Consider the following 14,400-nt stretch of genomic DNA (forward strand, 5'->3'; position numbering starts at 1 on the left):
TATTTCACTTAGCATAATACACTCTGGCTCCATCTGCATTGTTGCAAATGTCAAGATTTCATTCTTTTTGATGGCTGGGTAGTATTCCATTATATGTATATATAACCACATCTTTACCCATTCATCAGTTGGTGGACACATTTGGGCTCTTTCCACAATTTGGCTATTGTTGATAATGCTGCTATAAACATCACGATGCATGTATCCCTTTGAATCTGTATTTTTGTATCCCTTGGGTAAATACCTAGTAGTGTAATTGCTGGGTCGTAGGGCAGTTCTATTTTTAACTTTTTTCTTTATTTAAAGTTTATTTATATTGAGAGAGAGAACAGCGGAGGGACAGAGAAAGAGGGAATGAGAGAATCCCAAGCAGGCTCTGCTACTGTCAGCACAGAGCCAAACACAGGACTTGATCTCATGAACCATGAGATTATGCGAGACAAAATCAAGAGTCAGATGCTGAACTAAGCCACCCAGGTGCTCCTCTGTTTTTAACTTTTTGAGGAGCCTCCATACTGTTTTCCAGAGTGACTGCCCCAGTTTGCATTCCTACCAACAGCGCAAAAGTGTTCCCCTTTCTCCACATCCTCACCAACACCTGCTATTTCTTGTGTTGTTAAATTTAGCCATTCTGACAGGTGTGAGGTAGTATCTCATCGTGGTTTTGATTTGCATTTCTGTGATGATGAGTGATGGTTAGCATCTTTTCATGTGTCTGTTAGCCATCTGATGTCTTCTTTGAAGAAATGTCTATTCAGGTATTCTGCCCATTTCTTCACTGGATTATATGTTTTCTGGGTGTTGAGTTTGAGAAGTTCTTTATGTATCTTGGATACCAACCCTTTACCAGATAAGTCATTTGCAAATATCTTCCTCCATTCCGTAGGCTGCCTTTTAGTTTTGTTGTTTCTTTCACTGTACAGAAGCTTTTTCTTGATGAAGTCCCAATAGCTCATTTTTGCTTTTGTTTCTCTTGCCTCTGGTGACAATGTGTACTAAGAAGTTGTTCTGGCCAAGGTCACAGAGATCACTGCCTGTGTTCTCCTCCAGGATTTTGATGGTTTCCTGTCTCACGGTTAGGTCTTTCATCCATTTTTAATTCTTCTTAGTGTATGGCATAAGAAAGTGGTCCAGTTTCATTCTTATGCATGTCGCTGTTTTTCTCAACACCATTTGTTGAAGAGACTTTTTCCATTGGATATTCTTTCCTGCACTGTCAAAGATTAATTGACCATATAGTTGTGTGTCCATTTCTGGGTTTCTGTTTTATGGGTCTATGTGTCTGTTTTTGTGCCAGTACCATACTGTTATGACTACAGCTTAGTCATATAGCCTGAAGTCTGGAATCATGATGCCCCCAGCTTTGCTTTGCTTTTTCAGGGTTCTTTGGCTATTAAGGGTCTTTTGTAGTTCTATACAAATTTAAGGATTGTTTGTTCTATCTCTGTGAAAAATGCTGGTGGTATTTTAATAGGGATTGCATTAAATGAGTAGATGGCTTTGGGTAGTATAGACATTTAAACGATGTTTGTTCTTCCAATCCATAAGCAGGGAATATTTTTCCATTTCTTTGTGTCCTCTTCAGTTTCCTTCACAAGTGTTCTACAGTTTTCAGAGTACACATCTTTTACCTCTTTGGGGAGGTTTACTCCTAGGTCTTATTGTTTTGATGCAATTGTGAATGGAATCAATTCCTTGATTTTTCTGCTGCTTCATAGTTGGTGCATACAAATGCAACAAATTTCTGTACATTGATTTTATATCCTTTGACTTTGCTGAATTCATGTATTAGTTCTAACAATTCTTTGGTGGAGTCTTTTAGGTTTTCTATATAGAGTATCATGTCATCTGCAAATAGTGGAAGTTTTACTTTTTTCTTGACAATTTGGATGCCTTTTATTGCCTTTTGTTGTCTGATTTCTGAAGCTAGGACCTCCAGTACTATGTTAAATAGTAATGGTGAGAGTGGACATCCTTGTCTTGTTCCTGCCCAGAAAAACTCTCAGTTTTTCTCCATCGAGGATGATATTAGCCATGAGGTTTTCGTATATGGCTTTTATGAGGTTGAGGTATGTTCCCTCTATTCCTATTTTATAGAGGGTTTTATCAAGAATGGATGCTGTATTTTGTAAAATGCTAGAAATTTTTTTTTTTTTTGCTAGAAGATCATATGGTTCTTATCCTTTTATTAATGTGGTGAATCATGTAGATTGATTTGTGGATACTGAACCACACCTGCAGCCCAAGAATAAATCCCACTTGATGGTGCTGAATAATTCTTTTAATGCAGAGAGTACCACAGTCCTGATGTATAGTATATATGCTCAGCTAAGATTAGTTTAGGACCCAGATGGATACATGGAAAAAAACGCAAGACAGAATTAATTAGATGTTGCATTTTGCAATACGGACATTAAATGTGAAGGAGTTTAGAGTCACTGAAAGCTGAAGTAATCAGAAAAGATTTTGTAGAAAGTTAACAAGCGTCTATAAATATGGAGAGGATTAAAGAGTGTCTTACTTAGTCTGTTTGGGGGTGGTATAACCAAATACCAAAAACTGGGTGGCTAATAAAAAACAAACATTGATTTCTCAATGTTTTTAGGGCTGAGAAGTATAAGATCATGGCATCTGCAATTTGGTGTCTGCTGAGAACCCACTTTCTGGTTCACAGACAGCTGTCTTCTTACTGTGTCCTTACATAGTGGAAAGGACAAGGGAGTTCTCTGGGGCCTCTTTTATAAGGGCACTAATCCCATTCATGAGGGCTCCATCTTTATGATCTGTTCACCTCCCAAAGGTCCCACCTCCAAATACCATCACATCAGGGATGAGGTTTCTATGTATGAATTCTGGGAGAAGACAAACATGCAGTCTATAGCAGGGAGTAAGAAGATGGAACCTTGCTAGGGGAAAGAACCTGAGCAGAAACAGAGGCATGAATGAGTAACAGCAAGTTAGGAGGTGAGGCCAATCAGTTCCACTGCTGTGGCCTGACAGTGACAGGAGCAGATGGCAAGGGAGATGTTTGGAGACAGACAATTGGCTTCATTTTGGGTTTCCAAGACTTGAGGTAACAAGATGTCCGAGTGAGAATACGTCTTGCATAGCTAGAGATGGGAGGGTTGGCGTTTTGAAAGGGCGTTTGAAAGGGCGTTTTGAAAGATTTGGAGGTCATCAGCCTCACAGTGATAGTTAAATCCAATGAGCTGTCAGTGAGAGAGGAGAGAGCACAGACCGAACACTGAGTGTGTGGAGGATACTATCTAGTTACAGAGTAGAAAGCAGAAGAAGCCCAATCAAAAATCAATCCACAAGAGGGGTGGTCAGAATATTAGGAGAAAAGCTAGGATAGTGGTGTGGAGGCCAATGAAAGAATGGCCTTTAAGCAAGAGGGGGTAGCCAGAAGCCTGAGGAGGGCAAAGAAAGGAGGTGGTCTATGAATAGCTGCTCCTCCCTTAGAAGAATGAAACCGGAGGCATCTGGATGGTTCAGTTGGTTAAGAATCTGACTTCAGCTCAGGTAATGATCTCATGGTTTGAGTTCGAGCCCCGCATCTGGGTTTCTGCTGTCAGTGTGGAGTCTGCTTTGGACCCTCTGTGCCCCGCCTCTCTCTGCTCCTTCCTAACCTGCAAGCATGTGCACACATAGTCTCTCTTTCTCTCTCTCAAAAATAAGTAAACTTTAAAAAAAAAAAAAGAAGAAGAAGAAGAAGAATGAAACCAGTATACCCAAAGTGAGCCCTGGAAGGAGAACCATTATTGGAGGAAGAATGTTGACCATCTGTTCTGCTTCTGTTGGTTCTGCCTTTTCCTTGGGCTCACTTGTACAGATGATTTTCTTTCTGCTCCTCATCTCCTGCCTCCACATCCTGATGCCTAGACTCACATAACACCTCTTTTTGTGTTTTGTCCAGAACAACTAATTTTATTCACCCTTAGAACAACTGGGACAGGCTAAATCTTTAAGAAAAGACTTTACAAAGTACTAGGAAACAACAGAAGAAAATAAACAGAACTAGACCGTCTTGGTTCAAACCCAGCCTCTCCCATTTAGTAGTTTCATAACCTTTGCAAATTAATCAATCTCTCTGTGCCTTAGTTTTCTACTCTGAAAAACGGGAATAATACATAGTAAATATTTCAGTAGTACATATTTCATAGGGTTGTGAGAACTAAGTAGATTTAATGTCTATAAAATTCTTAGATGAGTACCTGACATACTTAAAGTGCAATTAAGTATTTGCTATTCAATTAAATAAATACAGAATAGAAAGAATTGAAAGAGCAGTATGCATGTTTAAAAGCATAAATACTAAAGCCAGACTGATTGGGTTCATATCCCTGCTCTGTTATTTACAAGTATGTAAGTGTGGACAAATTACTTAACCTCTCAGGGCCTCAGTTTCTTTAGTTATAAAATGTGAATATAATATTAACTACTTCATCATGGTGAGGACTGAATGAGTCAATATATATAAAGTGCTTAGTAAGTACTGAATAGTTAACAGCGATTACTATTAGCTCTGTGGCTTACCAATGCAGCATTCTGACCACTAGGCATCATGAGTACGGTCCCCTTTTACACCCGATATAGGCAGGCAGGCTTCCTTTGGGTCTTGGCAGTCTACTCTGGTAGATGCAGCTTCTTTCATGTCTTTATCTCTTTACCAGGAGCAGGATAAATCGACCACCTATTCTTTCACCAACCTAAGCCTGTTCATATTTCCTCTTTGTAATGACTGTGTGCTGACCTTACCCTTCAGAAGAATCTTTCAAATCAACTAGGATGGGGTGCTCTCTCTTAGAATAGAAAACATTTTTAATATAACCACCTGCAGTTGGCATTCATTTAATAAAATGCAAGCACGATTAAAATGAAGACAACATAGTCATAAGCAGAGAAGGAGAAAGGAACTTCGTTACAGGAATTTAAGGGTCATGGCTCTAAAAGATCCCTTCTCTAAAAGCAGAAACATGCAGGAAAACCAATTCCACATCTATAAAGTCTGGAAATGTTTTTATGGCAGAGGCAGGGGTTTTTCAGGTCAGGGACAGTGTACCTGACGGGAAGGAAATCTCGCTGCAGAAGGAACCTGAACTCAGCTGTATCTACCGAGAACCACCATTTCTTGCTCTGATGTCTGGGGAGTAGATGGAAGGTAGCTCCAGCCTAATTTAACCATTCTGCCACTTGCACAGACAAGGGTAGTTCAGAAAAAGTTCTTGTCAACTGGATAAAGAACTGCCTTTATATCTCAACCATTTGGATGTTTCAGCTTGCAGATGCTGTGCAATCAGCAAGTGTCCATATGAAGATAACTTTAAATAGTCGTTTTCTCAAAATAACAATCTATAAAACATAAATAGTAAATTTCTTTTTACCATAAAAGAAAATTAGATTATCAGAAATAGAGGCTATAAGTCATATGTTGTACGTCTGAACTTTTTATGTACCATAATAACTAATCACTTGGCTATGAGGGCACTGGGGAAATTACAATAAATTATATTTTGTGGGGTAAGCACCACATGAATGAAGGCAAGAATATTATAGAAGTGACCTTCACCTTGTGTGATGTCATAGAAAAAAATGATGCTGCCCTAATAACTTCATAGGGTTAATTAGTTTCAGAGAACACACAAGAGGCGGCGATGTCACAGAGCTTTTTTATTTTCTTTCCCGTGGGAAGTTGGGCTAATAAAAATGAAAAACATTTCAAGTAGCTAAGTAAGAAAGAAGAGTTGCATGGTTAGAAGGAAATGTTTTAGTGCTGTCCCCTTTAAAGGCCTAGTTCTCTTTCTCCTTAAGCTGCAAATCTTACTGTTTTCTCATGCATCTTTAACCACCAACTTGGGAATCTCTGAAATGACCATTGTTTCCAAAACTTGCTCTGAGGATGGATTTTTTTTTTTAATTTGCTAATGAATACAAATCCATTTAATCAGATAAGGACCTCTGCAGATAGGGAGACATTTATCTGTATAAAATATGTGGCTCTGTTTGGTCTTGCCACTTGGATCCCCCTTGGGGGTGGAGGTAAAGTTTCCCCAGTCGTGCTGATTTCAGACGAGTAAGTTTGCTGGTGTCAAAGATGGGCTGCCGCATTGGCTGGCATCTGGGGTACAGAAGGCTAATTCTTCTGAATAGAGCCATTGATGATCACATTTTGGAGAAACTTAATCATAGAGTAATTAGGCTTTAATTCTTACAAAAACTTACAATTAATTGGATCTTTTATATAACTTTTCTTGTTTGATTTAAAGTACCATGTAGGTTATAGGAACTTAAATATGGATTTAATTAGAATTGTTTTATGATTTTAATGAGTCTTAAAAGTCTTTTGATGAGCAGCTTGTATAATTATGGTATTTAAAATGATTGGGTAAATGCATACTTTTATAATTTACCTTTCAGGAAACTGTATATTTTGGAGGCTATTTTTTTGCATGATGAATTGTTTCATTTTATGTGCAGTTTTTTGTGGGGATGGGTGCTTAGTCCTGCCCCTAATCACCGAAATGTTTTCTCCCTAGAATGAAATTAAACTTTATAGAATCAAAAGCATCAGGCGGTAGCCCAATACTAGTTAAATTCAATCACAGAAATATTTTTGTTTTTATTATAAAGAAGACGGAACCACTAGTAAAACTTTTAGCTGGGCATTCAGTTTTCCTACATAATCAGGTACAAACAAGTTACCTGAAGACAAGCTCTTTTTCTAAATAAAAAAAAAAAGGTAATTTTAGACAAATGACTTGAAATAAAAACAAAATGACATGCAGTATTGAGTTGTCAACTATTTAATGTACTGTCAAAACAAATGGAAACGAGTACTTTCAATAAGCCTGCAAAAATTTTAAATTAGACAAGGAAAACATTACTTTCTCCTCTTTGAGTAGGTCCTGTCCCAACTGATACCAAGTCAGATAGGTAGCATTTGATCTTTTTGTGATGATTTAAAAAAAAAAAGTGTATTAAATAAGTAATATTAGGACACATGTTTGCATTTTCCATTAATAATGTAATTATTGTGTTATGTCCTTATGTTCTATCCTTCACTTTCCAGTTCAGGGGAAATTACTTACATGTGCTTGAAAATCAATCAGTGCAGTTCACAATATCATAAGAGTAGAGGAGAAAAACCATGGAGTCATTGCAACAGATGTAAAAAAACCTTGGATGAAATCATTTCTTGATAAAAACTCTCAGAAACTTGTAATAAAAGCAAAGTTATTCAACTTGATTAAGGGCCCCTATGAAAAACCTACAGCTAACATAATACTTAAGGTCAAGAACAAGGCAAGGATGTCTTTTAGTTAATGTTTACTGAAGGTCCTATCCAGTGCAATTAGACAAAGGAAATAAATGGCATGCAAATAGGAAAGGGAGAAATAAAGCTATCCTTATTTGCAGATGACACGATGGTATAGGTATAAAACTTTAAGGAATTTACAAAATAGCTATTAAATTTAACGAATAAGTTTAGGAAGATTGCAGGATACAAGGTCAAGATAAAAACCAGTATTTCTATATACTAGTAACAAACAACTGACCATGAAAATTTTTAGATTTTATTTATTTTTTATTTTTTAGAGAGAGTGAGCATTAACAGGGGAGAGGGGCAGAGAGAGAGAAAAAGAGAACCTTAAGCAGGCTCCAAGCTCAGCATGGAGCATGATCCCATGACCTTTGGGTCATTACCTGAGCCAAAATCAAGTCGGACCCTCAACCAACTGAACCACCTAGGTGCCCCAACCATGAAAAAAAATTTAAAATCTCCACTTAAAATAGCATAAAAATACTCAGGAATAATTTTTTTTTAAAAGATGTTCAAGACCTAAACATTAAATTCGCTAATTCTCTATATACTCTGGTATCTAAATTCTATGCAACCCCAATCAAAATCCAAACAACATTCTTTGAAGAAACTGACATGATTTAAAATTTACCTTAAAAGGTACCTGTGCCTGCATGGCTCACCCGGTTAAGTGGCTGACTCTTGGTTTTGGCTCAGGTCATGATCTCACAGGTGATGGATTTGAGCTTCATTGGTGGGCTCCGTTCTGAAGGTAGGGGGCCTGCTTGGGATTCTCTCTCCCTTTCTCTCTGTACCTCCCCTGCTTGCAATGTCTCTGTCTCTCTCAAAATAAATAAATAAACTTTATAAAAATGAATTTTTATTTATTATTTTTAAATTTTTAATGTTTATTTTTGAGAGAGAGAGACAGAGCATGAGCAGGGGAGGGGCAGAGAATGGGGGAGACACACAATCCGAAGCAGGCTCCAGGCTCCGAGCTGTTAGCACAGAGCCCGACACGGGGCTTGAACTCAAAGACCAGGAGATCATGACCTAAGCCGAAGTCGGATACCCAACCAACTGAGTCACCCAGGAGCCCTCCCCACCCCCAAAAAAGAGTTTAAAAAAAAAAAAAAGTGAAAAAGGAAGACAAAGTTGAAAAGTTGAAGGAATGTTGTCACCTGATTTGAATACTTAGTATAAAGCTACAGATCAAGACTATGTAAAACTGGCATATGAATAATATAGGCATATATGGAAATGGATAACAACAGAGTCCAGAAATTAATCTACACTTACATGATCAATTCATTTTTTAGAAAAGTAGCAAGGTAATTCAATGGAGAAAAAATAATCCTTTCAACTGGATATCTGTATGTGGAGAAATATTAGCCTGATGCTTAACTTTCATAATGATTAACTCAAAATGAATCTTAGGCTTAAATACGAGAACCTAAACTATTAAACCTCTGAAGACAAGAAAAAAGAGAGAAAATCTCTGCTACACTGGCTTAGGCAAACTTTCTTAAATAACATATAAGAAGTACAAACAATAAAAGAAGAAATAAAATGGATTCTCATCAAGATTAAAAACTTTCGATTAAAAAACTTTTCGATTAAAATCTCATCAAGATTAAAAACTATGTCCTTCAAAAGACATAGTTAAGAAAACAAACAAACAAAAAAACACATCAAGGCTGGAAGGAAATTTTCACAGAACACTTCTGGCAAAAAGCTAGAATCTGGAATATATAAGGAATTCTTACAACTCAATAAGAAAAAAAAACAACTACATTTTTAGAATGGGGGAAAGATTTAAACAGACACATCACAAAAGATGACAGACAAATGGCCAATAAACAGTGGTAAAAGTATTCAGTATCACTAGTTGTCAGGGAAGTGTAAATTATAACCACAATGAGATACTAATACATACTTACTAGAATGACTAGAATTAAAAGGACTGACAATAGTAGGTGTTGATGATGATGGGAATAAGTGAAACTTCCATACATTGCTGGTATGAATGAAAAACAATATCACCATTTTGGAAAACAGTCTGAAAGTACTTCATAAAGTTAAACATATATATTTACTGTAGAACTCAGCTATTCTACTTCTTGGTATTTTAGTCCAGCGATATAAAAACAAATGTCCAAAAAAGATGTCACTGCAAATGTTCATAGCCACATTATTTGTAACAGCCAGAAGAGAAGCAGCCCTAACCCTAAAATCTATCAACTGTTGGATGGATAATCAAAGTGTGGTATATCCCCTATGATGAAAATACTACTCAGCAATAAAAAGGAAAAAAAAATTAATAACTCAAACATGAACAGATCTCAAAAATGTGCTTGTTGGTGGAAATACAAACTGGTGCAGCCACTCTGGAAAACAGTGTGGAGGTTCCTCAAAAAATTAAAAATAGATCTATCCTATGATCCACCAATAGCACTGCTAAGAATTTACCCAAGGGATACAGGAGTGCTGATGCATAGGGGCACTTGTACCCCAATGTTTATAGCAGCACTCTCAACAATAGCCAAATTATGGAAAGAGCCTAAATGTCCATCAACTGATGAATGGATAAAGAAGTTGTGGTTTATATATACAATGGAATACTACGTGGCAATAAGAAAGAATGAAATCTGGCCTTTTGTAGCAATGTGGATGGAACTGGAGAGTGTGATGCTAAGTGAAATAAGTCATACAGAGAAAGACAGATACCATATGCTTTCACTCTTATGTGGATCCTGAGAAACTTAACAGAAGACCATGGGGGAAAGGAAGGGGGGAAAAAAAAGTTACAGAGAGGGAAGGAGGCAAACCATAAGAGACTCTTAAAAACTGAGAATAAACTGAGGGTTGATGGGGGGTGGGAGGGAGGAAAGTGGGTGATGGGCATTGAGGAGGGCACCTGTTGGGATGAGCACTGGGTGTTGTATGGAAAGCAATTTGACAATAAACTTCATATTAAAAATAAAGAATGTTACAATAAAAAGCAAAAAAAAATGTGCTAAGTGAAAGATTTTAAAAACAAAAGAGTAGGTACTATATGATTCCAATAATATGAATTTTAGAGAAAGCAAAAGTATGATGACAGAAAGTAGTTGAAGTACTGCCTACAACCAGAATTGGGAAATGATAGTACAAAGAGACCATGAGAAAACTTTTTAGGATGAGGAAATTCTTCTGTATCTCAATTGTGGAGGTTCAATTTAATTGTATGAGATTACTAAAATTCATTTCAAATTAATGAATTGCACTGCATATAAATAACACTTCAATATATATATATATTCATATATATATATATGAATATATATATATATATATGAATATATTTTACATATGGGGTTTCCCAAGAATGCCATGGTATAATTTACATGAGGTCTCTTACCTGTACTATATCCTTTCACTTTTAAAGATTTGTACTCAAATTTTTCCTCAACTACAGGATTAAAAATCATGCTTAGTTAAAAGGCCTACAAATATAAACCTATTAGTCATTTAACTACTTAGATATTTTCTTTTTATGGAATACGCCACAGGAGGCCCAAAACTATATAAAAGTTTTAGAAGTGAGTCAGCCTCCTTTATAATGAAAACACTGTTGTCTTAAGAATGTAGTCAGAGGATGCTGGCTTTTGTAACTGAAGGATATAATCACATAGAAATACTTCTGTGATTTTTGTTTTCTTCTTTATTTTTTAGACTGTAATAATCCCACCTGATAATGTATATGATAGTGACTGGTGGGAAACATGCAGTTAAGTAAGCTTACAAATTACGCTTCATTGAAAAGGACAACATGATTTTGCTGTTGTAATTATCAGAGCAACTAAGAAGTATGTTCTTAATTGTCTGCTTTTCTGTGTACCTGTTGAAATGCCTTTTTCCCAACCCTATCCACCTTAGTGGTCCATTTAATCAACTTTATACAAAACTACTAATATTACTTAATAGAAAGTCAAATGTAAAAGACAGAAACATCTACTGAATACAAGTCAATGTATTAACCAAAGGGGCACCTTCTCAATATGGCTATGAAAATGCCTAATCTATTTCTTCTTTTGGCTTCCACTTACTTTCTTAAAGAGTTTCTCTTCAACATTTTGACTTAACTTTACCATTGTATTGTCTGAGCTAATATTAAGTTACTACATAGAAAATTTCCAGACCTTTGGAACTAATCAGAGTCAATCTATTGAAGATAATCTTCTTAAATGAATGATTGTAACCTAAGAGATGTTATTTAAGTATTAAATCAACTACTTATTTTCTATTTTGTTTCCTATTTATTATATTTAAGTTTTTGAGTAATTATTTTCTTTAAAGAGAAAACAAAATCCTCCTAGCTAGTCTATGCTGAGCGAATTTACTACCCCATTCTGGATCAGGTATTTCCATCTTAAATCTCCAAATATATAAGTAGGATTAATTAAGAAAGATATTTATTTTCAAATATTTGAAGGGCTCTTACCTACCATCTGAGACGGTCTTGGTTTTGAAATTTTAACTGGACATTTTAACTGACCTTTGGTAATTTCATACAAATAAATAGATTAAATTGGTTGTACGATTGTATCTCCACAATCAAGACATAGCAGACTTCCCTCATCCTAAAGAGTTTTTCTCCTGCCTGTCTCCTGGGTAACAATTTCCACTTCTGGCTCTAAGTAATAATTCACCTATCATGGAAGATGGTCTTCTTTTGAGCTGTTTTAGAGGATAATTTTTACTAATGGATAGGAGTTAAAAGAGACATCAGTATGGCTTAAGGAAGAACTTTCTGACAATTAGATGTTAACTATTCATGAATTAGGAAGGTCTGAATACTTGCAAATTTAAATCGGCGCCTCACAGTCTCTTCCCATTTGAGTGTTCTCTGACTCTCCTGTATGCTTTGGAAGGGTATGTTCTGGTTAGTTGCATTTTCTGAGTAACTCTAAGGTAACTTCAGTTTTTTGTTTCAAACACTTGGTGAAAAGTCTTTATAAAATGTGTTACCACGGTGTTCTATTGTATTTTCCTGGCGTACATTGTGTTAGATTTGTTTTCTTTGATGATTTTGATGATTGAGAATGTTGTGATGACTTGGGAGTCACCATCATTTCTGAACATTAATCATCACTAATAAAGTTATCAGTGTAGATATAAGGGAGTTTAGGTCCTGTAATTTGCTTTTTAAAAAATAACTTCCTGCTCTCAGCTTTCTTTTGTTTTCATTTCTCTCCCCCACCTGACCCCCTTTACTCTGTGGACTCCTCTTTCTTTCCCATCTGTGCCCAATCCCATCAACTGGTTTGCCAATCTGAAGCTGTACTGGTTAAAAATGCAGTGTTCTTTTCTGCTTGTTTTCATGCCTTCTAACCAGATTTTTAAATTTACCTTTTCTTCTTCCTATTCAACAATTCCTTACCCTCCTCGCTGAATCTTACCCTTACTATATGCCTGCATGGATTATTTCAACAGCCTCCTTGTTTCCAGTCTCTCCCAATTATGATTCACCTTTGTATTTCACTGTCAGGCTAAGCTTGTATTAATTCAGGATTTCATTCCTCAGCTCAAGAACTTGCAGTGATTTCCTATTACATGATCCATCAAGTCCAACTATTCCCTCTAGGCTTTTATATCCCTCCACAAATGGCTCTACTGCATGATTTCAGATTCATTTGTTGTTCTATATACACTGGTCCTTCTCTGCCTCTGGAACACGTTACTACTCTCCTATCTTTGCTTAACATGACATTGTTGCTCAGTTATCTTTTCTCTATCCAAACTGAAGGTATCCTTCAAGTACCACTTACTTTGTAAAACCTTCTTTGGCAGCTCCTATCCATACTGACCTTTTTTTCATATCCATACCTTTTAAAATTTCTAAACAATGGAGAACGCTTTGTGCTCAATGACTTCTTCATTTTTACATGTTAGTTCTATCTCTGTGCTGGAGGGCAGAGAGATTTTATATTGAATGTTTCCCTACAAATATTAAGTAAAATGCAGGGCACACAGTACATAGCTTTCCTAACTTTACAGTGTACTTTTCATGTATATTTTCCCACTGATTATATATTCCATAGGTAAACTAATTTAACACCTACCGACTGGCTCATTTATCATGCATTCACTATCACTGCCATTCATTGCCCTTAAAATCTCTTCTTACCTCTTCTTTCTTTTTTGTTTTTTAATCTTCTTCCCTCTTCTTTTCTTCCAAATGTAAATATTATTCATTACTTTATGAAGATCCTATATCGATAAGGAAAGAAAATTATAAAAACAAAGATATGAGTCATCTATAACTATATAAAGCCAATCTTAACTATTAAAGGTTTTGTACCATTTTTTAAAACTTAAAAATGGCCTAAACTTATTAAAAACATAAAATAGAAACCCACGATCCCTTATCTGCAGTTCTGAGATACAAAAGCTCTTAAACTAAAAGCCTTTATAAATTTATAGTCTTAATTCACTCCATTTAAATGTTTTGCTGCAGATATATTAATGTGTTTGGTATAGGGTACTATCCTACACTATGGTAGGAATGTTACTTAACAAACAGAATATACATTGTATTACCTGTCTAAAATTTAAATAAGTCTAAATGCTGAAAATGACCTCAGTGGTTTCTGGTAAGGCACTGCAGGCCTGTAATACATTTGTATAATTCTGCACAGCCCTTCATTAAATCATATCATTTAATCTTCCAAATAAGGTTATAAAGTACCTACTATTATTATTGCTTTATTTTTCTAGATTAGGAAACTAAATTGCTGAGAGATTAAGTGACTTGATGGTCAGTGATAAAGCTGAAGCTCATGTTTTCTAATTTTAAGTCCTATACCCTTTTCTATGCCAATACCTTAAAAAGATGCTTTGGAATCTCTACTTTTTAAGAATCATAATAAACTGCCCTAGGAATTTATATGGATTCGGATCTGTGCTTGTCCAGAACATGCAGTCTAGGTACTATGAACTGGCCAGCTTACAGTGGTGAATGGAGAGTTGTTGAATATTAATTGCTGAATAAAAACCAGGATATACGAGCAGTCCTTCTAGGCACTTAGAATTTGAGGAAAAATGAAATAAAGGAAAGC

General features: G+C 36.0%; 1 protein-coding gene and 1 long non-coding RNA gene across 2 annotated transcripts in view; one reads left to right on the forward strand and one right to left on the reverse strand.

Moving 5' to 3' along the window:
- KIAA0825 (KIAA0825 ortholog) overlaps positions 1-14,400 on the forward strand; it is a 385,059-nt gene that overhangs the window by 335,667 nt on the left and 34,992 nt on the right. The gene's annotated exons all lie outside the window — the stretch shown is intronic.
- LOC109254686 (uncharacterized) overlaps positions 1-14,400 on the reverse strand; it is a 38,353-nt gene that overhangs the window by 23,390 nt on the left and 563 nt on the right. Inside the window, exon 2 of the long non-coding RNA XR_002074934.2 lies at positions 13,470-13,552. This is a non-coding gene — a long non-coding RNA (uncharacterized LOC109254686). The remainder of the gene's footprint in view (positions 1-13,469; positions 13,553-14,400) is intronic.

This window comes from Panthera pardus, unplaced genomic scaffold (assembly GCF_024362965.1).
Source record: "Panthera pardus isolate Hobbes unplaced genomic scaffold, ASM2436296v1 HiC_scaffold_2, whole genome shotgun sequence".
In the NCBI taxonomy this organism is placed as follows: domain Eukaryota; kingdom Metazoa; phylum Chordata; class Mammalia; order Carnivora; family Felidae; genus Panthera; species Panthera pardus.